Source organism: Salvelinus alpinus, chromosome 25, assembly GCF_045679555.1.
Source record: "Salvelinus alpinus chromosome 25, SLU_Salpinus.1, whole genome shotgun sequence".
NCBI classification, from domain to species: Eukaryota; Metazoa; Chordata; class Actinopteri; order Salmoniformes; family Salmonidae; genus Salvelinus; species Salvelinus alpinus.
This window is the reverse complement of record NC_092110.1, coordinates 16,338,850-16,362,026: the sequence shown is the minus strand read 5'-3', so window position 1 is coordinate 16,362,026 and position 23,177 is coordinate 16,338,850. Positions and strand designations below refer to the sequence as shown.

At 41.9% G+C, this 23,177-nt stretch overlaps 4 non-coding genes across 4 annotated transcripts; all 4 read left to right on the top strand.

Moving 5' to 3' along the window:
- The first annotated feature begins 14,624 nt into the window (after window positions 1–14,624).
- Window positions 14,625–14,697, top strand: trnar-ucg (transfer RNA arginine (anticodon UCG)). Its single transcript has one exon. It is a non-coding gene; the product is annotated as a tRNA-Arg (tRNA).
- A 1,361-nt stretch (window positions 14,698–16,058) lies between these two features.
- Window positions 16,059–16,131, top strand: trnar-ucg (transfer RNA arginine (anticodon UCG)). Its single transcript has one exon. It is a non-coding gene; the product is annotated as a tRNA-Arg (tRNA).
- A 2,078-nt stretch (window positions 16,132–18,209) lies between these two features.
- trnar-ucg (transfer RNA arginine (anticodon UCG)) lies at window positions 18,210–18,282 on the top strand. The gene has a single exon. It is a non-coding gene; the product is annotated as a tRNA-Arg (tRNA).
- A 1,720-nt stretch (window positions 18,283–20,002) lies between these two features.
- trnar-ucg (transfer RNA arginine (anticodon UCG)) lies at window positions 20,003–20,075 on the top strand. The gene has a single exon. It is a non-coding gene; the product is annotated as a tRNA-Arg (tRNA).
- The last annotated feature ends 3,102 nt before the right edge of the window (window positions 20,076–23,177 follow it).

Sequence of the window (23,177 nt, the reverse complement as noted above, 5' to 3'; positions counted from 1 at the left end):
TCCATGAGCGCAGCATTTATTTTTCAGTTCGAATCAATGAGCCCAATCAGTCCTCCATGACAACAAAATCATAAACAACAGAGTAGGGCTGGCTAAGTCCTTAGTTTTGGGGTTATGCTCAGGTAACAATTTGGCTAATCTATACTTCCATATTTCCAAGTCCTATTCTTGAAGATCAAGGGATATAACATTTATTGGAATGACTGGAATTCAGATAGTCTTTGGTTTTTAATGTAAAGATGTAATCTAATTGTATTATTATATGTAGTAGAAAGCTATGGGTTAGAAGAAGCCAACATAACCAACCCATGAAAGTAAAATTGAACATCTATATATGGCCAGCTACGTAAACTTTAACATTGATTTATCCTCCAATAGATGTTGTTCAATTGGTAACATACATTTTTGTCTTCTTCTAATGCCTCTTGAGGGGAAAGTAATCTAAAAGTAACTGAATGTAATCAGATTACGTTACTGAGTTTGGGTAATCCAAAAGTTATTGATTACAATTTTGGACAGGTAACTAGTAACTGTAATGGATTACATTTAGAAAGTAACTGACCCAACCCTGATCACAAGATTGAGGGTTCGAGTCCCTTCGTGGTCATTTAATTTGATTAGCTCAGCTAATTTGGACATGTTCCCAATTTCCCTACATAAGACATATCTCTTGTTGCATGGAAAATTTAGAACATATTTAAGTAAGTTTAATATTCACAGACTGCGAGGCCTGAGAAATATTGCGTCTGGTTCTGCATCACAAGATTGAAGGATAGAGGCTCTTCGTGCTTGTTAAATATCACTAGCTTTACTCATGTAGATAGGTTCCCAATTTCCCTACATAAGACGTCTCTTGTTGCTTAGGAAAGCTTCGACATTGTTATACAGATGTAATAGTCTCAGACTGCGAAGCCTGAGACATATTGTGTCTGATTGTCACGACTTCCGCCGAAGTCGGCTCCTCTCCTTGTTCGGGCGGCGTTCGGCGATCGACGTCACCGGATTTCTAGCCATCGCTGCTCCATTTTTCATATTTCCATTTGTTTTGTCTTGTTCCATACACACCTGGTTTTCATTCCCTAATCACACTACAGAATTTCACACCACCATGGAGTCAGCAGGAGCAGGTACCCCGGTTAGAGGAGTCGAGGAGCGCCTCCAGAAACACTCTGCAATGTTACATCATCTTGGTGCCATGATGGATCGCGTTGTCCAGACCATGGACCGCTGGGAGAGACAGGAAGTCTCTCCAGTGCCTCGACCTGCGCAACTGGTGTTACCTCTACCCGTTCCGTCCGGAGCCGGTCCCAGTGGGATGCTTCTCTCCCTTCCCAGGGAGTATGATGGGACGGCAGCACAGTGCCAGGGGTTCCTTTTACAACTGGACCTCTACCTGGCCACCGTTCACCCAGCTCCCTCGGGAAGGGAGAGAGTGTCCACCCTCGTCTCATGCCTCTCGGGGAGAGCTCTGGAGTGGGAAAACGCTGTGTGGGGAGAAGGAGATGCGGCGTTGGACCATTTCGAGGAGTTCACCCGCCGCTTCCGGGCCGTCTTCGACCATCCGCCCGAAGGTAGAGAGGCGGGGGAACGGCTCTTCCCTTAGAGGCAGGGGACGAGGAGCGCCCAGGAGTTCGCCCTGGAATTCCGGACCTTGGCCGCCGGAGCAGGCTGGAATGACAGGGCCCTCATCGACCACTACCGATGCAGCCTGCGCGAGGACGTCTGATGTGAGCTGGCCTGCAGGGATGCCACCATCACCTTTGACCAACTGGTGGATTTGTCCATCCGGTTGGATAACCTGCTGGTTACCCGCGGACGTACAGATGGGGCTCTGTCGGTTCCATCTTCCAGCTCCCCTGCTCCGGTGCCCATGGAGTCAGGAGGGGCTGCGCGTAGGGAGGCTGGAGGAGGGGCCATCACGTGCACCATCTGTGGCCGCAGAGGGCACACTGCCGGTCGGTGCCGTGTCTGTCCCTCTGGGAGTCGAAGCAGCAGGCAGGGCACTCTGGCGTCATCCCAGGTGAGTCTGCACCACACTCATCCAGAGTCCTCTGTTGACCACCTGTTTGTACCTGTTGGTTTCCCTGAGTTTTCCCTATATTCCCAGCATAAGGGGCTCGTCGATTCAGGCGCAGCTGGGAATTTTATGGACAGAGTGTTAGCCCTTAGTTTAGGGATCCCCAGTATTCCTGTAGTGTACCTTTCCCGGTACACGCTCTGGATAGTCGATCCGCCCCCTCTGGACATCGAGGGGGTCCCGGCGTACTCCGTTCGTTCCATCCTGAATTCGAGGCGTCGGGCGGGGGGCCTTCAGTACCTCGTGGAGTGGGAGGGGTACGGTCCAGAGGAGAGGTGCTGGGTCCCGGTTGAGGATGTTTTGGACCCTGAACTGCTGCGGGAGTTTCACCGTCACCGCTGGACGTATTTATGTTATGTGGGTATTGTTACGCGCCATACTTTTTGTCTATGTTCCGTGTTTGGGCACATTTATGTACTTTTGTGCTTTCGTTGGACCGGAATAAAAAGTGTGCCTGTTCACTACACTCTACTCTCCTGCACCTGACTTCGCCTCCAGTACACACCGTTAAAACTTATTACAGCTGAAATCCCGCTAACGGGATCGATACGACAACAGCCAGTGGAAGTGCAGGGTGCCAAATTCAAAGAACAGATATCTCATAAATAAAATTCCTCAAACATACAAGTATTTTACTCCATTTTAAAGATAAACTTGTTGTTAAACCCACCACAGTGTCCGATTTCAAAAAGGCTTTACGATGAAAGCACACCAAACGATTATGTTAGGTCAGCAACTAGTCACAGAAAAACACAGCCATTTTTCCAGCCAAAGAGAGGAGTCACAAAAAGCAGAAATAGAGATAAAATGAATCACTAAACTTTTATGATCTTCATCAGATGACACTCATAGGACTTCATGTTACACAATAGATGTATATTTTGTTCGATAAAGTTCATATTTATATCAAAAAATCTCAGTTTACATTGGCGCGTTACGGTCAGTAATGTTTTGCTTCCAAAACATCCGGTTATTTTGCAGAGAGCCACATCAATTTACAGAAATACTCATCATAAATGTTGATGAAAATACAAGTGTTACACATGGAATTTTAGATCCACTTCTCCTTAATGCAACCGCTGTGTCAGATTTGGAGAAAAAAAATTAACGACGGAAAAAGCACACCATGCAATAATCTAAGTACGGCGCTCAGACACAAAAACAAGCCATACAGGTACCCGCCATGTTGTGGAGTCAACAGAAGTCAGAAATAGCATTATAAATATTCACTTACCTTTGATGATCTTCATCAGAATGCACTCCCAGGAATCCCAGTTCCACAATAAATGTTTGTTTTGTTCGATAAGTCCATCATTTATGTCCAAATACCTCCTTTTTGTTCGCGCGTTTAGGTCACAAATCCAAATTCATGAGGCGCGAGCACTAGCTCCAGACAAAGTCAAAAAGTTCCATTACAGTTCGTAGAAACATGTCAAACGATGTATAGATTACATCTTTAGGATGTTTTTAACATAAATCTTCAATAATGTTTAACTTCTCTGCGCTACGCATCCCTAGTACGGGATCACTTTCCTAAACAACCGCTAGAATTGCAGGGCGCCAAATGCATAAATATTACTAAAAATATTTATAATCATGCAATCACAAGTGAAATATACTAAAACACAGCTTAGCTTGTTAATCCACCTATCGTGCAGATTTTGAAAATATATTTTACAGCGAAAGAAATCCAAGCTTTTGTGAGTGTAGCTTTCAATGCTACAACAGCTTAGCCTTATATTAGCTTGGTTAGCTTGGTCACGAAAGTAAGAAAAGCAATAAAATTAATCACTTACCTTTGATAATCTTCGGATGTTTCCACTCAGGAGACTCCCAGTTACACAACAAATCTTCTTTTTGTTCGATAAATATTACTTTTATCACAAAAAAACGCCATTTGGGTTGCGCATTATGTTGAGAAAACAAAAGCCGTGTTCCGTTCGACAGAAACATTTAAAATGTTTTTTATAATCAATCCTCAGGTTGTCTTTAACAAACATAAGGATGAATATGTATGAACTTTCCAATTTGTAAGTCGCTCTGGATAAGAGCGTCTGCTAAATGACTTAAATGTAAATGTAATAATCGATAATATTTCAACCGGAGCATAACCTATTCAATAAGAGACTTGAATGGTGAGCTCCTCCCGCGCGCGCAGGAAATATTCGGAGGACACTTGACTAGTTTTGAAAAAACTCGTTCATTTTTCAAAATAATCATCAAATCAAATCAAGTTTATTTTATATAGCCCTTCGTACATCAGCTAATATCTCGAAGTGCTGTACAGACACCCAGCCTAAAACCCCAAACAGCAAGCAATGCAGGTGTAGAAGCACGGTGGCTAGGAAAAACTCCCTAGAAAGGCCAAAACCTAGGAAGAAACCTAGAGAGGAACCAGGCTATGAGGGGTGGCCAGTCCTCTTCTGGCTGTGCTGGGTGGAGATTATAACAGAACTATGCCAAGATGTTCAAAATGTTCATAAGTGACAAGCATGGTCAAATAATAATCATGAATAATTTTCAGTTGGCTTTTCATAGCCGATCATCAAGAGTTGAAAATAGCAGGTCCGGGACAGGTGGCGGTTCCATAACCGCAGGCAGAACAGCTGAAACTGGAATAGCAGCAAGGCCAGGTGGACTGGGGACAGCAAGGAGCCATCACGCCCGGCAGCCCCGACGCACGGTCCCAGGGCTCAGGTCCTCCGAGAGAGAGAAAGAGAGAGAGAAGGAGAGAATTAGAGAGAGCCAAGATTTTCAAAATGTTCATAAATGACAAGCATGGTCAAATAATAATCAGGAATAAATGTCAGTTGGCTTTTCATAGCCGATCATTAAGAATTGAAAACAGCAGGTCTGGGACAGGTAGGGGTTCCATAACCGCAGGCAGAACAGTTGAAACTGGAATAGCAGCAGGGCCAGGCGGACTGGGGACAGCAAGGAGTCATCATGCCCGGTAGTCCTGACGTATGGTCCCAGGGCTCCGGTCCTCCGAGAGAGAGAAAGAAAGAGAGAAGGAGAGAATTAGAGAGAGCCAAGATTTTCAAAATGTTCATAAATGACAAGCATGGTCAAATAATAATCAGGAATAAAAGTCAGTTGGCTTTTCATAGCCGATCATTAAGAGTTGAACAGGTAGGGGTTCCATAACAGCAGGCAGAACAGTTGAAACTGGAAAATAAAAGCCTGAAACTATGTCTAAAGCCTGGACACAGCCTGAGGAAGCCATTGGAAAAGGAATCTGGTTGATACCCCTTTAAATGGAGGTTAGACGGGCCAGGGAACACAGTTTTTAAAATTTTAAATATCACTTCCGGGTTACATTTTCTCAGGTTTTTGCTTGCAGAATAAGTATTCTTATTCTCACAGACAATATTTTGACAGTTTTGGAAACTTTGGAGTGTTTTCTATCCTAATCTGTAAATTATATGCATATTCTACGATCTGGGCCAGAGAAAATGTCCGTTTACGTTGGGCACGTTATTTTTTTTTTAAATTCAAAAGAATTCTGACCCCTAGCGCTAAGAAGTTAAACCGGAGAATTCCTTTGTCTTTAGAAATGCAATGGAACGCAGCTAACTCTCACGGGAGCGCGCGAGACTGAGCTCATGGCACTCTGCCAGACCTCTGGTTGAAACAGCTCTCATTCTCTCCCCCTCACAGTAGAAGCCTCAAACAAGGTTCTAAAGACTGTTGACATCTAGTGGAAGCCCTAGGAAGTCCAATCGGATCAAATTTACACTGTATCTTGGATAGGCAAAGAGTTGAAAAACTACAAACCTCAGATTTCTCACTTCCTGGTTGGATTTTTTTGTCAGGTTTTTGCCTGCCATATGAGTTCTGTTATACTCACAGACATCTTTCAAACTGTTTTAGAAACTTTAGAGTGTTTTCTATCCAAATGTACTAATAATATGCATATCTTAGCTTCTGGGCCTGAGTAGCAGGCAGTTTACTCTAGGCACCTTATTCATCCAAGCTACTCAATACTGCCCCCCAGCCATAAGAAGTTAACACTGATTCTGCATCACCAGATTGAAGGATAGAGTATCTTTGTACTTGTTAAATATCACTAGCTTTACTCATTGTAGATAGGTTCCATATATTGTTATGGAGGTTTATTCATCACAGACTGCTCTGCATAATGGATAAGGCATCTGACTTCAAATAAATAAATAGATAGAGGGATAATGTCTGTTTGTAGTTTATACATATCATTAGCTTTACTCATTTAGCTAGGTTCCCAATTTCCCTACATAAGATGTCTCATGTTGCTCTTCTTATTAAATATCACTATCTTTCCTCATTCAGACAGGTTAACAATTTTGCTACGCCTATTTTTGCAAAGTAAAGGCTGTATGATGTCATATAGCCGTCCATGGAGTAGACTGTGTGACCTAATGGATAAGGTGTCTGACTTTGAATCAGAAGATTGAGGGCACAGGTCCTTTCGTGGTTGTTTAATTTCAGTAGCTCAGCTAATTTGGACACTTTCCATATTTCCCTAGTTAAGACATGACTCCTGTTGCATTGATAAGTTAAGACATTGTTATGCAGTTTTAATAATCTAAGACTGCAAGGCCTGAGTAATATTGTGTCTGATTCTTTATCACAAGATTGAGGGATAGTGTCTCTTCGTACTTGTTAAATATCACTAGCTTTCCTCATTCGGACAGGTTCACAATTCTGATGTCTATTTTGCAAACCAAAGTCTGTATGATGTCATATAGTAGCATATGGAGTAGACTGTGTGGCCTAATGGATAAGGTGTCTGATCTGGCATCAAAGACTGAGGGTTTGAGTTCCTTCGTGTTTGTCAAATTTCATTAGGTAAGCTAATTTGGACACGTTCGCAATTACCCTAAATAATGCATTGTTCTTGTTGCTTTGAAATGCTAGGATATTGTTATGCAACTTCAATGATCTAAGAATGCGAGACCCGTGAAATATTGTGTCTGATTATGCATCACAAGATTGAGGGATAGCGTCTCTTCATACTTGTTCAATATCACTAGCTTTCCTCATTCGGACCGGTTCACAATTTTGATGTCTATTGTTGCAAAAAAACGTCTGAATGATGTCCAATAGGATTATGTGGAGTAGAGTGTGTCGCATAATGGATAAGGTGTTTGACTTCAAATCAGAAGATTGAGGGTTTGACTCTCCTCGTTGTTGTTTAATTTCATTAGCTCAGCTATTTTGGACATGTTCGCAACTTCCCGAGATAAGGCTTTGTTCTTCTTGCTTTGAAAAGCTAGGACATTGTTATAATATTTAATAATCTAAGAGTGCGAGGCCTGAGTAATATTGTGTCTGATTATGCATCACAAGATTGAGGGATAGCGTCTCTTCGTACTCGTTCAATATCACTAGCTTTCCTCATTCGGACAGGTTCGCAATTTTCATGTCTATTGTGGTAAAACAACATCTGCATGATGTCATATAGGAGTATATCAAATCAAATCAAATCAAATTTTATTAGTCACATACACATGGTTAGCAGATGTTAATGCGAGTGTAGCGAAATGCTTGTGCTTCTAGTTCCGACAATGCAGTAATAACAACAAGTAATCTAACCTAACAATTCCACAACTACTACCTTATACACACAAGTGTAAAGGGATAAAGAATATGTACATAAAGATATATGAATGAGTGATGGTACAGAACGGCATAGGCAAGATGCAGTAGATGGTATAGAGTACGGTATATACATATGAGATGAGTACTGTAGGGTATGTAAACATAAAGTGGCATAGTTTAAAGTGGCTAGTGGTACATGTATTACATAAAGATGGCAAGATGCAGTAGATGATATAGAGTACAGTATATACATATACATATGAGATGGGTAATGTAGGGTATGTAAACATTATATTAAGTGGCATTGTTTAAAGTGGCTAGTGGTACATTTTTACATAATTTCCATCAATTCCCATTTTTAAAGTGGCTGGAGTTGAGTCAGTATGTTGGCAGCGGCCGCTAAATGTTAGTGGTGGCTGTTTAACAGTCTGATGGCCTTGAGATAGAAGCTGTTTTTCAGTCTCTCGGTCCCTGCTTTGATGCACCTGTACTGACCTCGCCTTCTGGATGATAGCGGGGTGAACAGGCAGTGGCTTGGGTGGTTGTTGTCCTTGATGATCTTTATGGCCTTCCTGTGACATCGGGTGGTGTAGGTGTCCTGGAGGGCAGGTAGTTTGCCCCCGGTGATGCGTTCTGCAGACCTCACTACCCTCTGGAGAGCCTTACGGTTGTGGGCGGAGCAGTTGCCGTACCAGGCGGTGATACAGCCCGACAGGATGCTCTCGATTGTGCATCTGTAGAAGTTTGTGAGTGCTTTTGGTGACAAGCCGAATTTCTTCAGCCTCCTGAGGTTGAAGAGGCGCTGCTGCGCCTTCTTCACAACGCTGTCTGTGTGGGTGGACCAATTCAGTTTGTCCGTGATGTGTACACCGAGGAACTTAAAACTTTCCACCTTCTCCACTACTGACCCGTCGATGTGGATAGGGGGGTGCTCCCTCTGCTGTTTCCTGAAGTCCACAATCATCTCCTTTGTTTTGTTGACGTTGAGTGTGAGGTTATTTTCCTGACACCACACTCCGAGGGCCCTCACCTCCTCCCTGTAGGCCGTCTCGTCGTTGTTGGTAATCAAGCCTACCACTGTAGTGTCATCCGCAAACTTGATGATTGAGTTGGAGGCGTGCATGGCCACGCAGTCGTGGGTGAACAGGGAGTACAGGAGAGGGCTCAGAACGCACCCTTGTGGGGCCCCAGTGTTGAGGATCAGCGGGGTGGAGATGTTGTTACCTACCCTCACCACCTGGGGGCGGCCCGTCAGGAAGTCCAGGACCCAGTTGCACAGGGCGGGGTCGAGACCCAGGGTCTCGAGCTTGATGACGAGTTTGGAGGGTACTATGGTGTTAAATGCTGAGCTGTAATCGATGAACAGCATTCTCACATAGGTATTCCTCTTGTCCAGATGGGTTAGGGCAGTGTGCAGTGTGGTTGCGATTGCGTCGTCTGTGGACCTATTGGGTCGGTAAGCAAATTGGAGTGGGTCTAGGGTGTCCGGTAGGGTGGAGGTGATATGGTCCTTGACTAGTCTCTCAAAGCACTTCATGATGACGGAAGTGAGTGCTACGGGGCGGTAGTCGTTTAGCTCAGTTACCTTAGCTTTCTTGGGAACAGGAACAATGGTGGCCCTCTTGAAGCATGTGGGAACAGCAGACTGGGATAAGGATTGATTGAATATGTCCGTAAACACACCAGCCAGCTGGTCTGCACATGCTCTGAGGACGCGGCTGGGAATGCCGTCTGGGCCTGCAGCCTTGCGAGGGTTAACACGTTTAAATGTTTTACTCACCTCGGCTGCAGTGAAGGAGAGCCCGCAGGTTTTGGTAGCGGGCCGTGTCAGTGGCACTGTATTGTCCTCAAAGCGGGCAAAAAAGTTATTTAGCCTGTCTGGGAGCAAGACATCCTGGTCCGCGACGGGGATGGTTTTCTTTTTGTAATCCGTGATAGACTGTAGACCCTGCCACATACCTCTTGTGTCTGAGCTGTTGAATTGCGACTCTATTTTGTCTCTGTACTGGGACTTAGCCTGTTTGATTGCCTTGCGGAGAGAATAGCTACACTGTTTGTATTCGGTCATGTTTCCGGTCACCTTGCCCTGGTTAAAAGCAGTGGTTCGCGCTTTCAGTTTCACGCGAATGCTGCCGTCAATCCACGGTTTCTGGTTTGGGAATGTTTTAATCGTTGCTGTGGGTACGACATCGTCAATGCACTTCCTAATGAACTCGCTCACCGAATCAGCATATTCGTCCATGTTGTTGTTGGACGCAATGCGGAACATATTCCAATCCGCGTGATCGAAGCAGTCTTGAAGCGTGGAATCAGATTGGTCGGACCAGCGTTGAACAGACCTGAGCGCGGGAGCTTGTTGTTTTAGTTTCTGTTTGTAGGCTGGAATCAACAAAATGGAGTCGTGGTCAGCTTTTCCGAAAGGAGGGCGGGGGAGGGCCTTATATGCGTCGCGGAAGTTAGTATAACAATGATCCAGGGTTTTACCAGCCCTGGTAGCACAATCGATATGCTGATAGAATTTAGGGAGTTTTGTTTTTAGATTAGCCTTGTTAAAATCCCCAGCTACGATGAATGCAGCCTCAGGGTGTGTGGTTTCCAGTTTACAAAGAGTCAGATAAAGTTCGTTCAGGGCCATCGATGTGTCTGCTTGGGGGGGAATATATACGGCTGTGATTATGATCGAAGAGAATCCCTTGGTAGATAATGCGGTCGACATTTGATTGTGAGGAGTTCTAGATCAGGTGAACAGAATGACTTGAGTTCCTGTGTGTTGTTATGATGATCACACCACGTCTCGTTAATCATAAGGCATACCCCCCCGCCCCTCTTCTTACCAGAAAGATGTATGTTTCTGTCGGCGCGATGCGTGAAGAAACCAGCTGGCTGCACCGACTCCGTTAGCGTCTCTTGAGTTAGCCATGTTTCCGTGAAGCAGAGCACGTTGCAATCCCTGATGTCTCTCTGGAATGTTACCCGTGCTCGGATTTCATCAACCTTATTGTCAAGAGACTGGACATTGGCGAGTAGTATGCTAGGGAGTGGAGCGCGATGTGCCCGTCTCCGGAGCCTGACCAAGAGACCGCTACGTTTGCCCCTTTTACGGCGTCGCATAGGGTCCCCGGCTGGGATCAGATCCATTGTATTGGGTGGAAGGCAAAACACTGGATCCGTTTCGGGAAAGTCATATTCCTGGTTATAACGATGGTGAGTTGACGTTAATCGTATATTCAGTAGTTCCTCCCGACTGTATGTAATGAAACCTAAGATTACCTGGGGTACCGATGTAAGAAATAACACATAAAAAAACAAAATACTGCATATTTTCCAAGGAACGCGAAGCGAGGCGGCCATCTCGGTCGGCGCCATCTTTACTATATGTAACAGGCTGCGTGCCTAATGGATAAGGCGTCTGACTTCGAATCAGAAGATTGAGGTTTCGAGTCCCTTCGTGGTCGTTTAATTTCATTAGCTCAGCTATTTTGGACATGTTCGCAATTTCCCGAGATAAGGCTTTGTTCTTCTTGCTTTGAAAAGCAAGGACATTGTTATACAATTGAATAATCTAAGAGTGCGAGGCCTGAGTAATATTGTGTCTGATTCTGCATCACAAGATTGAGGGATAGCGACTCTTCATACTTGTTCAATATCACTAGCTTTCCTCATTCTGACAGGTTCGCAATTTTCATGTCTATTGTGGCAAAACAACGTCTGCATGATGTCATATAGGAGTATATTTCGCAGGTTGCGTGGCCTAATGGATAAGGCGTCTGACTTCGAATCAGAAGATTGAGGGTTTGAGTCCCTTCGTGGTCGTTTAATTTCATAAACTCAGTTAATTTGGACTTGTTTGCAATTTCCTGAAATAAGTCTTTGTTCTTGTTGCTTTGAAATGCTAGGACATTGTCATGCAACTTCAATGATCTAAGAATGCGAGACCCGTGAAATATTGTGTCTGATTCTGCATCACAAGATTGAGGGATAGCGTCTCTTCATACTTGTTCAATATCACTAGCTTTCCTCATTCGGACCGGTTCACAATTTTCATGTCTATTGTGGTAAAACAACGTCTGCATGATGTCATATAGGAGTATATGTAAAAGGTTGCGTGGCCTAATGGATAAGGCGTCTGACTTCGAATCAGAAGATTGAGGTTTCGAGTCCCTTCGTGGTCGTTTAGTTTCATAAACTCAGTTAATTTGGACTTGTTTGCAATTTCCTGAAATAAGTCTTTGTTCTTGTTGCTTTGAAATGCTAGGACATTGTCATGCAACTTCAATGATCTAAGAATGCGAGACCCATGAAATATTGTGTCTGATTCTGCATCACAAGATTGAGGGATAGCGTCTCTTCATACTTGTTCAATATCACTAGCTTTCCTCATTCGGACCGGTTCACAATTTTCATGTCTATTGTGGTAAAACAACGTCTGCATGATGTCATATTGGATTATGTGGAGTAGAGTGTGTCGCCTAATGGATAAGGTGTTTGACTTCAAATCAGAAGATTGAGGGTTTGACTCTCCTCGTTGTTGTTACATTTCATTAGCGCAGCTATTTTGGACATGTTCGCAACTTCCCGAGATAAGGCTTTGTTCTTCTTGCTTTGAAAAGCTAGGACATTGTTATAATATTTAATAATCTAAGAGTGCGAGGCCTGAGTAATATTGTGTCTGATTCTGCATCACAAGATTGAGGGATAGCGTCTCTTCGTACTTGTTCAATATCACTAGCTTTCCTCATTCGGACAGGTTCGCAATTTTCATGTCTATTGTGGCAAAACAACGTCTGCATGATGTCATATAGGAGTATATGTAGCAGGTTGCGTGGACTAATGGATAAGGCGTCTTACTTCGAATCAGAATATTGAGGGTTCGAGTCCCTTCGTGGTCGTTTAATTTCATAAACTCAGTTAATTTGGACTTGTTTGCAATTTCCTGAAATAAGTCTTTGTTCTTGTTGCTTTGAAATGCTAGGATATTGTCATGCAACTTCAATGATCTAAGAATGCGAGACCCGTGAAATATTGTGTCTGATTCTGCATCACAAGATTGAGGGATAGCGTCTCTTCATACTTGTTCAATATCACTAGCTTTCCTCATTCGGACCGGTTCACAATTTTCATGTCTATTGTGGTAAAACAACGTCTGCATGATGTCATATAGGAGTATATGGAACAGGCTGCGTGGCCTAATGGATAAGGCGTCTGACTTCGAATCAGAAGATTGAGGGTTCGAGTCCCTTCGTTGTCTTTTAATTTCATGAGCTCAGCTATTTTGGACATGTTCGCAATTTCCCGAGATAAGGCTTTGTTCTTCTTGCTTTGAAAAGCTAGGACATTGTTATACAATTTAATAATCTAAGAGTGCGAGGCCTGAGTAATATTGTGTCTGATTCTGCATCACAAGATTGAGGGATAGCGTCTCTTCGTACTTGTTCAATATCACTAGCTTTCCTCATTCGGACAGGTTCACAATTTTCATGTCTATTGTGGATAAACAACGTCTGCATGATGTCATATAGGAGTATATGTACCAGGTTGCGTGGTCTAATGGATAAGGCGTCTGACTTCGAATCAGAAGATTGAGGGTTCGAGTCCCTTCGTGATCGTTTAATTTCATAAACTCAGTTAATTTGGACTTGTTTGCAATTTCCTGAAATAAGTCTTTGTTCTTGTTGCTTTGAAATGCTAGGACATTGTCATGCAACTTCAATGATCTAAGAATGCGAGACCCATGAAATATTGTGTCTGATTCTGCATCACAAGATTGAGGGATAGCGTCTCTTCATACTTGTTCAATATCACTAGCTTTCCTCATTCGGACCGGTTCACAATTTTCATGTCTATTGTGGTAAAACAACGTCTGCATGATGTCATATTGGATTATGTGGAGTAGAGTGTGTCGCCTAATGGATAAGGTGTTTGACTTCAAATCAGAAGATTGAGGGTTTGACTCTCCTCGTTGTTGTTACATTTCATTAGCGCAGCTATTTTGGACATGTTCGCAACTTCCCGAGATAAGGCTTTGTTCTTCTTGCTTTGAAAAGCTAGGACATTGTTATAATATTTAATAATCTAAGAGTGCGAGGCCTGAGTAATATTGTGTCTGATTCTGCATCACAAGATTGAGGGATAGCGTCTCTTCGTACTTGTTCAATATCACTAGCTTTCCTCATTCGGACAGGTTCGCAATTTTCATGTCTATTGTGGCAAAACAACCTCTGCATGATGTCATATAGGAGTATATGTAGCAGGTTGCGTGGACTAATGGATAAGGCGTCTTACTTCGAATCAGAATATTGAGGGTTCGAGTCCCTTCGTGGTCTTTTAATTTCATAAACTCAGTTAATTTGGACTTGTTTGCAATTTCCTGAAATAAGTCTTTGTTCTTGTTGCTTTGAAATGCTAGGATATTGTCATGCAACTTCAATGATCTAAGAATGCGAGACCCGTGAAATATTGTGTCTGATTCTGCATCACAAGATTGAGGGATAGCGTCTCTTCATACTTGTTCAATATCACTAGCTTTCCTCATTCGGACCGGTTCACAATTTTCATGTCTATTGTGGTAAAACAACGTCTGCATGATGTCATATAGGAGTATATGGAACAGGCTGCGTGGCCTAATGGATAAGGCGTCTGACTTCGAATCAGAAGATTGAGGGTTCGAGTCCCTTCGTTGTCTTTTAATTTCATGAGCTCAGCTATTTTGGACATGTTCGCAATTTCCCGAGATAAGGCTTTGTTCTTCTTGCTTTGAAAAGCTAGGACATTGTTATACAATTTAATAATCTAAGAGTGCGAGGCCTGAGTAATATTGTGTCTGATTCTGCATCACAAGATTGAGGGATAGCGTCTCTTCGTACTTGTTCAATATCACTAGCTTTCCTCATTCGGACAGGTTCACAATTTTCATGTCTATTGTGGATAAACAACGTCTGCATGATGTCATATAGGAGTATATTTCGCAGGTTGCGTGGCCTAATGGATAAGGCGTCTGACTTCGAATCAGAAGATTGAGGGTTCGAGTCCCTTCGTGATCGTTTAATTTCATAAACTCAGTTAATTTGGACTTGTTTGCAATTTCCTGAAATAAGTCTTTGTTCTTGTTGCTTTGAAATGCTAGGACATTGTCATGCAACTTCAATGATCTAAGAATGCGAGACCCATGAAATATTGTGTCTGATTCTGCATCACAAGATTGAGGGATAGCGTCTCTTCATACTTGTTCAATATCACTAGCTTTCCTCATTCGGACCGGTTCACAATTTTCATGTCTATTGTGGTAAAACAACGTCTGCATGATGTCATATTGGATTATGTGGAGTAGAGTGTGTCGCCTAATGGATAAGGTGTTTGACTTCAAATCAGAAGATTGAGGGTTTGACTCTCCTCGTTGTTGTTACATTTCATTAGCGCAGCTATTTTGGACATGTTCGCAACTTCCCGAGATAAGGCTTTGTTCTTCTTGCTTTGAAAAGCTAGGACATTGTTATAATATTTAATAATCTAAGAGTGCGAGGCCTGAGTAATATTGTGTCTGATTCTGCATCACAAGATTGAGGGATAGCGTCTCTTCGTACTTGTTCAATATCACTAGCTTTCCTCATTCGGACAGGTTCGCAATTTTCATGTCTATTGTGGCAAAACAACGTCTGCATGATGTCATATAGGAGTATATGTAGCAGGTTGCGTGGCCTAATGGATAAGGCGTCTGACTTCGAAACAGAATATTGAGGGTTCGAGTCCCTTCGTGGTCGTTTAATTTCATAAACTCAGTTAATTTGGACTTGTTTGCAATTTCCTGAAATAAGTCTTTGTTCTTGTTGCTTTGAAATGCTAGGATATTGTCATGCAACTTCAATGATCTAAGAATGCGAGACCCGTGAAATATTGTGTCTGATTCTGCATCACAAGATTGAGGGATAGCGTCTCTTCATACTTGTTCAATATCACTAGCTTTCCTCATTCGGACCGGTTCACAATTTTCATGTCTATTGTGGTAAAACAACGTCTGCATGATGTCATATAGGAGTATATGGAACAGGCTGCGTGGCCTAATGGATAAGGCGTCTGACTTCGAATCAGAAGATTGAGGTTTCGAGTCCCTTCGTTGTCTTTTCATTTCATGAGCTCAGCTATTTTGGACATGTTCGCAATTTCCCGAGATAAGGCTTTGTTCTTCTTGCTTTGAAAAGCTAGGACATTGTTATACAATTTAATAATCTAAGAGTGCGAGGCCTGAGTAATATTGTGTCTGATTCTGCATCACAAGATTGAGGGATAGCGTCTCTTCGTACTTGTTCAATATCACTAGCTTTCCTCATTCGGACAGGTTCACAATTTTCATGTCTATTGTGGATAAACAACGTCTGCATGATGTCATATAGGAGTATATGTACCAGGTTGTGTGGCCTAATGGATAAGGCGTCTGACTTCGAATCAGAAGATTGAGGGTTCGAGTCCCTTCGTGATCGTTTAATTTCATAAACTCAGTTAATTTGGACTTGTTTGCAATTTCCTGAAATAAGTCTTTGTTCTTGTTGCTTTGAAATGCTAGGACATTGTCATGCAACTTCAATGATCTAAGAATGCGAGACCCGTGAAATATTGTGTCTGATTCTGCATCACAAGATTGAGGGATAGCGTCTCTTCATACTTGTTCAATATCACTAGCTTTCCTCATTCGGACCGATTGACAATTTTCATGTCTATTGTGGTAAAACAACGTCTGCATGATGTCATATTGGATTATGTGGAGTAGAGTGTGTCGCCTAATGGATAAGGTGTTTGACTTCAAATCAGAAGATTGAGGGTTTGACTCTCCTCGTTGTTGTTAAATTTCATTAGCTCAGCTATTTTGGACATGTTCGCAATTTCCCGAGATAAGACTTCGTTCTTCTTGCTTTGAAAAGCTAGGACATTGTTATACAATTTAATAATCTAAGAGTGCGAGGCCTGAGTAATATTGTGTCTGATTCTGCATCACAAGATTGAGGGATAGCGTCTCTTCGTACTTGTTCAATATCACTAGCTTTCCTCATTCGGACAGGTTCGCAATTTTCATGTCTATTGTGGCAAAACAACGTCTGCATGATGTCATATAGGATTATATGTAACAGGTTGCGTGGCCTAATGAATAAAGCGTCTGACTTCGAATCAGAAGATTGAGGTTTCGAGTCCCTTCGTGGTCGTTTAATTTCATAAACTCAGTTAATTTGGACTTGTTTGCAATTTCCTGAAATAAGTCTTTGTTCTTGTTGCTTTGAAATGCTAGGACATTGTCATGCAACTTCAATGATCTAAGAATGCGAGACCCGTGAAATATTGTGTCTGATTCTGCATCACAAGATTGAGGGATAGCGTCTCTTCATACTTGTTCAATATCACTAGCTTTCCTTATTCGGACCGGTTCACAATTTTCATGTCTATTGTGGCAAAACAACGTCTGCATAATGTCATATAGGAGTATATGTAACAGGTTGCGTGGCCTAATGGATAAGGCGTCTGACTTTGAATCAGAAGATTGAGGGTTCGAGTCTCCTCGCTGTTTTTAAATTTCATTAGCTCAGCTATTTTGGACATGTTCGCAATTTCCCGAGATAAGGCTTTGTTCTTCTTGCTTTGAAAAGCTAGGACATTGTTATACAATTTAATAATCTAAGAGTGCGAGGCCTGAGTAATATTGTGTCTGATTCTGCATCACAAGATTGAGGGATAGCGTCTCTTCGTACTTGTTCAATATCACTAGCTTTCCTCATTCGGACAGGTTCGCAATTTTCATGTCTATTGTGGCAAAACAACGTCTGCATGATGTCATATAGGATTATATGTAACAGGTTGCGTGGCCTAATGAATAAAGCGTCTGACTTCGAATCAGAAGATTGAGGTTTCGAGTCCCTTCGTGGTCGTTTAATTTCATAAACTCAGTTAATTTGGACTTGTTTGCAATTTCCTGAAATAAGTCTTTGTTCTTGTTGCTTTGAAATGCTAGGACATTGTCATGCAACTTCAATGATCTAAGAATGCGAGACCCGTGAAATATTGTGTCTGATTCTGCATCACAAGATTGAGGGATAGCGTCTCTTCATACTTGTTCAATATCACTAGCTTTCCTTATTCGGACCGGTTCACAATTTTCATGTCTATTGTGGCAAAACAACGTCTGCATAATGTCATATAGGAGTATATGAAACAGGTTGCGTGGCCTAATGGATAAGGCGTCTGACTTTGAATCAGAAGATTGAGGGTTCGAGTCTCCTCGTTGTTTTTAAATTTCATTAGCTCAGCTATTTTGGACATGTTCGCAATTTCCCGAGATAAGGCTTTGTTCTTCTTGCTTTGAAAAGCTAGGACATTGTTATACAATTTAATAATCTAAGAGTGCGAGGCCTGAGTAATATTGTGTCTGATTCTGCATCACAAGATTGAGGGATAGCGTCTCTTCGTACTTGTTCAATATCACTAGCTTTCCTCATTCGGACAGGTTCGCAATTTTCATGTCTATTGTGGCAAAACAACGTCTGCATGATGTCATATAGGAGTATATGTAACAGGTTGCGTGGCCTAATGGATAAGGCGTCTGACTTCGAATCAGAAGATTGAGGGTTCGAGTCCCTTCGTGGTCGTTTAATTTCATAAACTCAGTTAATTTGGACTTGTTTGCAATTTCCTGAAATAAGTCTTTGTTCTTGTTGCTTTGAAATGCTAGGACATTGTCATGCAACTTCAATGATCTAAGAATGCGAGACCCGTGAAATATTGTGTCTGATTCTGCATCACAAGATTGAGGGATAGCGTCTCTTCATACTTGTTCAATATCACTAGCTTTCCTCATTCGGACCGGTTCACAATTTTCATGTCTATTGTGGCAAAACAACGTCTGCATGATGTCATATAGGAGTATATGTAATAGGTTGCGTGCCCTAATGGGAAAGGCGTCTGACTTCGAATCAGAAGATTGAGGTTTCGAGTCCCTTTGTGGTCGTTTAATTTCATAAACTCAGTTAATTTGGACTTGTTTGCAATTTCCTGAAATAAGTCTTTGTTCTTGTTGCTTTGAAATGCTAGGACATTGTCATGCAACTTCAATGATCTAAGAATGCGAGACCCGTGAAATATTGTGTCTGATTCTGCATCACAAGATTGAGGGATAGCGTCTCTTCATACTTGTTCAATATCACTAGCTTTCCTCATTCGGACCGGTTCACAATTTTCATGTCTATTGTGGTAAAACAACGTCTGCATAATGTCATATAGGAGTATATGTAACAGGTTGCGTGGCCTAATGGATAAGGCGTCTGACTTCGAATCAGAAGATTGAGGGTTCGAGTCTCCTCGTTGTTGTTAAATTTCATTAGCTCAGCTATTTTGGACATGTTCGCAATTTCCCGAGATAAGGCTTTGTTCTTCTTGCTTTGAAAAGCTAGGACATTGTTATACAATTTAATAATCTAAGAGTGCGAGGCCTGAGTAATATTGTGTCTGATTCTGCATCACAAGATTGAGGGATAGCGTCTCTTCGTACTTGTTCAATATCACTAGCTTTCCTCATTCGGACAGGTTCGCAATTTTCATGTCTATTGTGGCAAAACAACGTCTGCATGATGTCATATAGGATTATATGTAACAGGTTGCGTGGCCTAATGAATAAAGCGTCTGACTTCGAATCAGAAGATTGAGGTTTCGAGTCCCTTCGTGGTCGTTTAATTTCATAAACTCAGTTAATTTGGACTTGTTTGCAATTTCCTGAAATAAGTCTTTGTTCTTGTTGCTTTGAAATGCTAGGACATTGTCATGCAACTTCAATGATCTAAGAATGCGAGACCCGTGAAATATTGTGTCTGATTCTGCATCACAAGATTGAGGGATAGCGTCTCTTCATACTTGTTCAATATCACTAGCTTTCCTTATTCGGACCGGTTCACAATTTTCATGTCTATTGTGGCAAAACAACGTCTGCATAATGTCATATAGGAGTATATGAAACAGGTTGCGTGGCCTAATGGATAAGGCGTCTGACTTTGAATCAGAAGATTGAGGGTTCGAGTCTCCTCGTTGTTTTTAAATTTCATTAGCTCAGCTATTTTGGACATGTTCGCAATTTCCCGAGATAAGGCTTTGTTCTTCTTGCTTTGAAAAGCTAGGACATTGTTATACAATTTAATAATCTAAGAGTGCGAGGCCTGAGTAATATTGTGTCTGATTCTGCATCACAAGATTGAGGGATAGCGTCTCTTCGTACTTGTTCAATATCACTAGCTTTCCTCATTCGGACAGGTTCGCAATTTTCATGTCTATTGTGGCAAAACAACGTCTGCATGATGTCATATAGGAGTATATGTAACAGGTTGCGTGGCCTAATGGATAAGGCGTCTGACTTCGAATCAGAAGATTGAGGGTTCGAGTCCCTTCGTGGTCGTTTAATTTCATAAACTCAGTTAATTTGGACTTGTTTGCAATTTCCTGAAATAAGTCTTTGTTCTTGTTGCTTTGAAATGCTAGGACATTGTCATGCAACTTCAATGATCTAAGAATGCGAGACCCGTGAAATATTGTGTCTGATTCTGCATCACAAGATTGAGGGATAGCGTCTCTTCATACTTGTTCAATATCACTAGCTTTCCTCATTCGGACCGGTTCACAATTTTCATGTCTATTGTGGCAAAACAACGTCTGCATGATGTCATATAGGAGTATATGTAATAGGTTGCGTGCCCTAATGGGAAAGGCGTCTGACTTCGAATCAGAAGATTGAGGTTTCGAGTCCCTTTGTGGTCGTTTAATTTCATAAACTCAGTTAATTTGGACTTGTTTGCAATTTCCTGAAATAAGTCTTTGTTCTTGTTGCTTTGAAATGCTAGGACATTGTCATGCAACTTCAATGATCTAAGAATGCGAGACCCGTGAAATATTGTGTCTGATTCTGCATCACAAGATTGAGGGATAGCGTCTCTTCATACTTGTTCAATATCACTAGCTTTCCTCATTCGGACCGGTTCACAATTTTCATGTCTATTGTGGTAAAACAACGTCTGCATAATGTCATATAGGAGTATATGTAACAGGTTGCGTGGCCTAATGGATAAGGCGTCTGACTTCGAATCAGAAGATTGAGGGTTCGAGTCTCCTCGTCGTTGTTAAATTTCATTAGCTCAGCTATTTTGGACATGTTCGCAATTTCCCGAGATAAGGCTTTGTTCTTCTTGCTTTGAAAAGCTAGGACATTGTTATACAATTTAATAATCTAAGAGTGCGAGGCCTGAGTAATATTGTGTCTGATTCTGCATCACAAGATTGAGGGATAGCGTCTCTTCGTACTTGTTCAATATCACTAGCTTTCCTCATTCGGACAGGTTCGCAATTTTCATGTCTATTGTGGCAAAACAACGTCTGCATGATGTCATATAGGAGTGTATGTAACAGGTTGCGTGGCCTAATGGATTATGCGCCTGACTTCGAATCAGAAGATTGAGTGTTCGAGTCCCTTCGTGGTCGTTTAATTTCATAAACTCAGTTAATTTGGACTTGTTTGCAATTTCCTGAAATAAGTCTTTGTTCTTGTTGCTTTGAAATGCTAGGACATTGTCATGCAACTTCAATGATCTAAGAATGCGAGACCCGTGAAATATTGTGTCTGATTCTGCATCACAAGATTGAGGGATAGCGTCTCTTCATACTTGTTCAATATCACTAGCTTTCCTCATTCGGACCGGTTCACAATTTTCATGTCTATTGTGGCAAAACAACGTCTGCATGATGTCATATAGGAGTGTATGTAACAGGGTGCGTGGCCTAATGGGAAAGGCGTCTGACTTCGAATCAGAAGATTGAGGGTTCGAGTCCCTTTGTGGTCGTTTAATTTCATAAACTCAGTTAATTTGGACTTGTTTGCAATTTCCTGAAATAAGTCTTTGTTCTTGTTGCTTTGAAATGCTAGGACATTGTCATGCAACTTCAATGATCTAAGAATGCGAGACCCGTGAAATATTGTGTCTGATTCTGCATCACAAGATTGAGGGATAGCGTCTCTTCATACTTGTTCAATATCACTAGCTTTCCTCATTCGGACCGATTCACAATTTTCATGTCTATTGTGGTAAAACAACGTCTGCATGATGTCATATTGGATTATGTGGAGTAGAGTGTGTCGCCTAATGGATAAGGTGTTTGACTTCAAATCAGAAGATTGAGGGTTTGACTCTCCTCGTTGTTGTTAAATTTCATTAGCTCAGCTATTTTGGACATGTTCGCAATTTCCCGAGATAAGGCTTTGTTCTTCTTGCTTTGAAAAGCTAGGACATTGTTATACAATTTAATAATCTAAGAGTGCGAGGCCTGAGTAATATTGTGTCTGATTCTGCATCACAAGATTGAGGGATAGCGTCTCTTCGTACTTGTTCCATATCACTAGCTTTCCTCATTCGGACAGGTTCGCAATTTTCATGTCTATTGTGGCAAAACAACGTCTGCATGATGTCATATAGGAGTATATGTAAAAGGTTGCGTGGCCTAATGGATAAGGCGCCTGACTTCGAATCAGAAGATTGAGGGTTCGAGTCTCTTCGTGGTCGTTTAATTTCATAAACTCAGTTAATTTGGACTTGTTTGCAATTTCCTGAAATAAGTCTTTGTTCTTGTTGCTTTGAAATGCTAGGACATTGTCATGCAACTTCAATGATCTAAGAATGCGAGACCCGTGAAATATTGTGTCTGATTCTGCATCACAAGATTGAGGGATAGCGTCTCTTCATACTTGTTCAATATCACTAGCTTTCCTCATTCGGACCGGTTCACAATTTTCATGTCTATTGTGGCAAAACAACGTCTGCATGATGTCATATAGGAGTATATGTAACAGGTTGCGTGGCCTAATGGGTAAGGCGTCTGACTTCGAATCAGAAGTTTGAGGTTTCGAGTCCCTTTGTGGTCGTTTAATTTCATAAACTCAGTTAATTTGGACTTGTTTGCAATTTCCTGAAATAAGTCTTTGTTCTTGTTGCTTTGAAATGCTAGGACATTGTCATGCAACTTCAATGATCTAAGAATGCGAGACCCGTGAAATATTGTGTCTGATTCTGCATCACAAGATTGAGGGATAGCGTCTCTTCATACTTGTTCAATATCACTAGCTTTCCTCATTCGGACCGATTCACAATTTTCATGTCTATTGTGGTAAAACAACGTCTGCATGATGTCATATTGGATTATGTGGAGTAGAGTGTGTCGCCTAATGGATAAGGTGTTTGACTTCAAATCAGAAGATTGAGGGTTTGACTCTCCTCGTTGTTGTTACATTTCATTAGCTCAGCTATTTTGGACATGTTCGCACTTTCCCGAGATAAGGCTTTGTTCTTCTTGCTTTGAAAAGCTAGGACATTGTTATACAATTTAATAATCTAAGAGTGCGAGGCCTGAGTAATATTGTGTCTGATTCTGCATCACAAGATTGAGGGATAGCGTCTCTTCGTACTTGTTCAATATCACTAGCTTTCCTCATTCGGACAGGTTTGCAATTTTCATG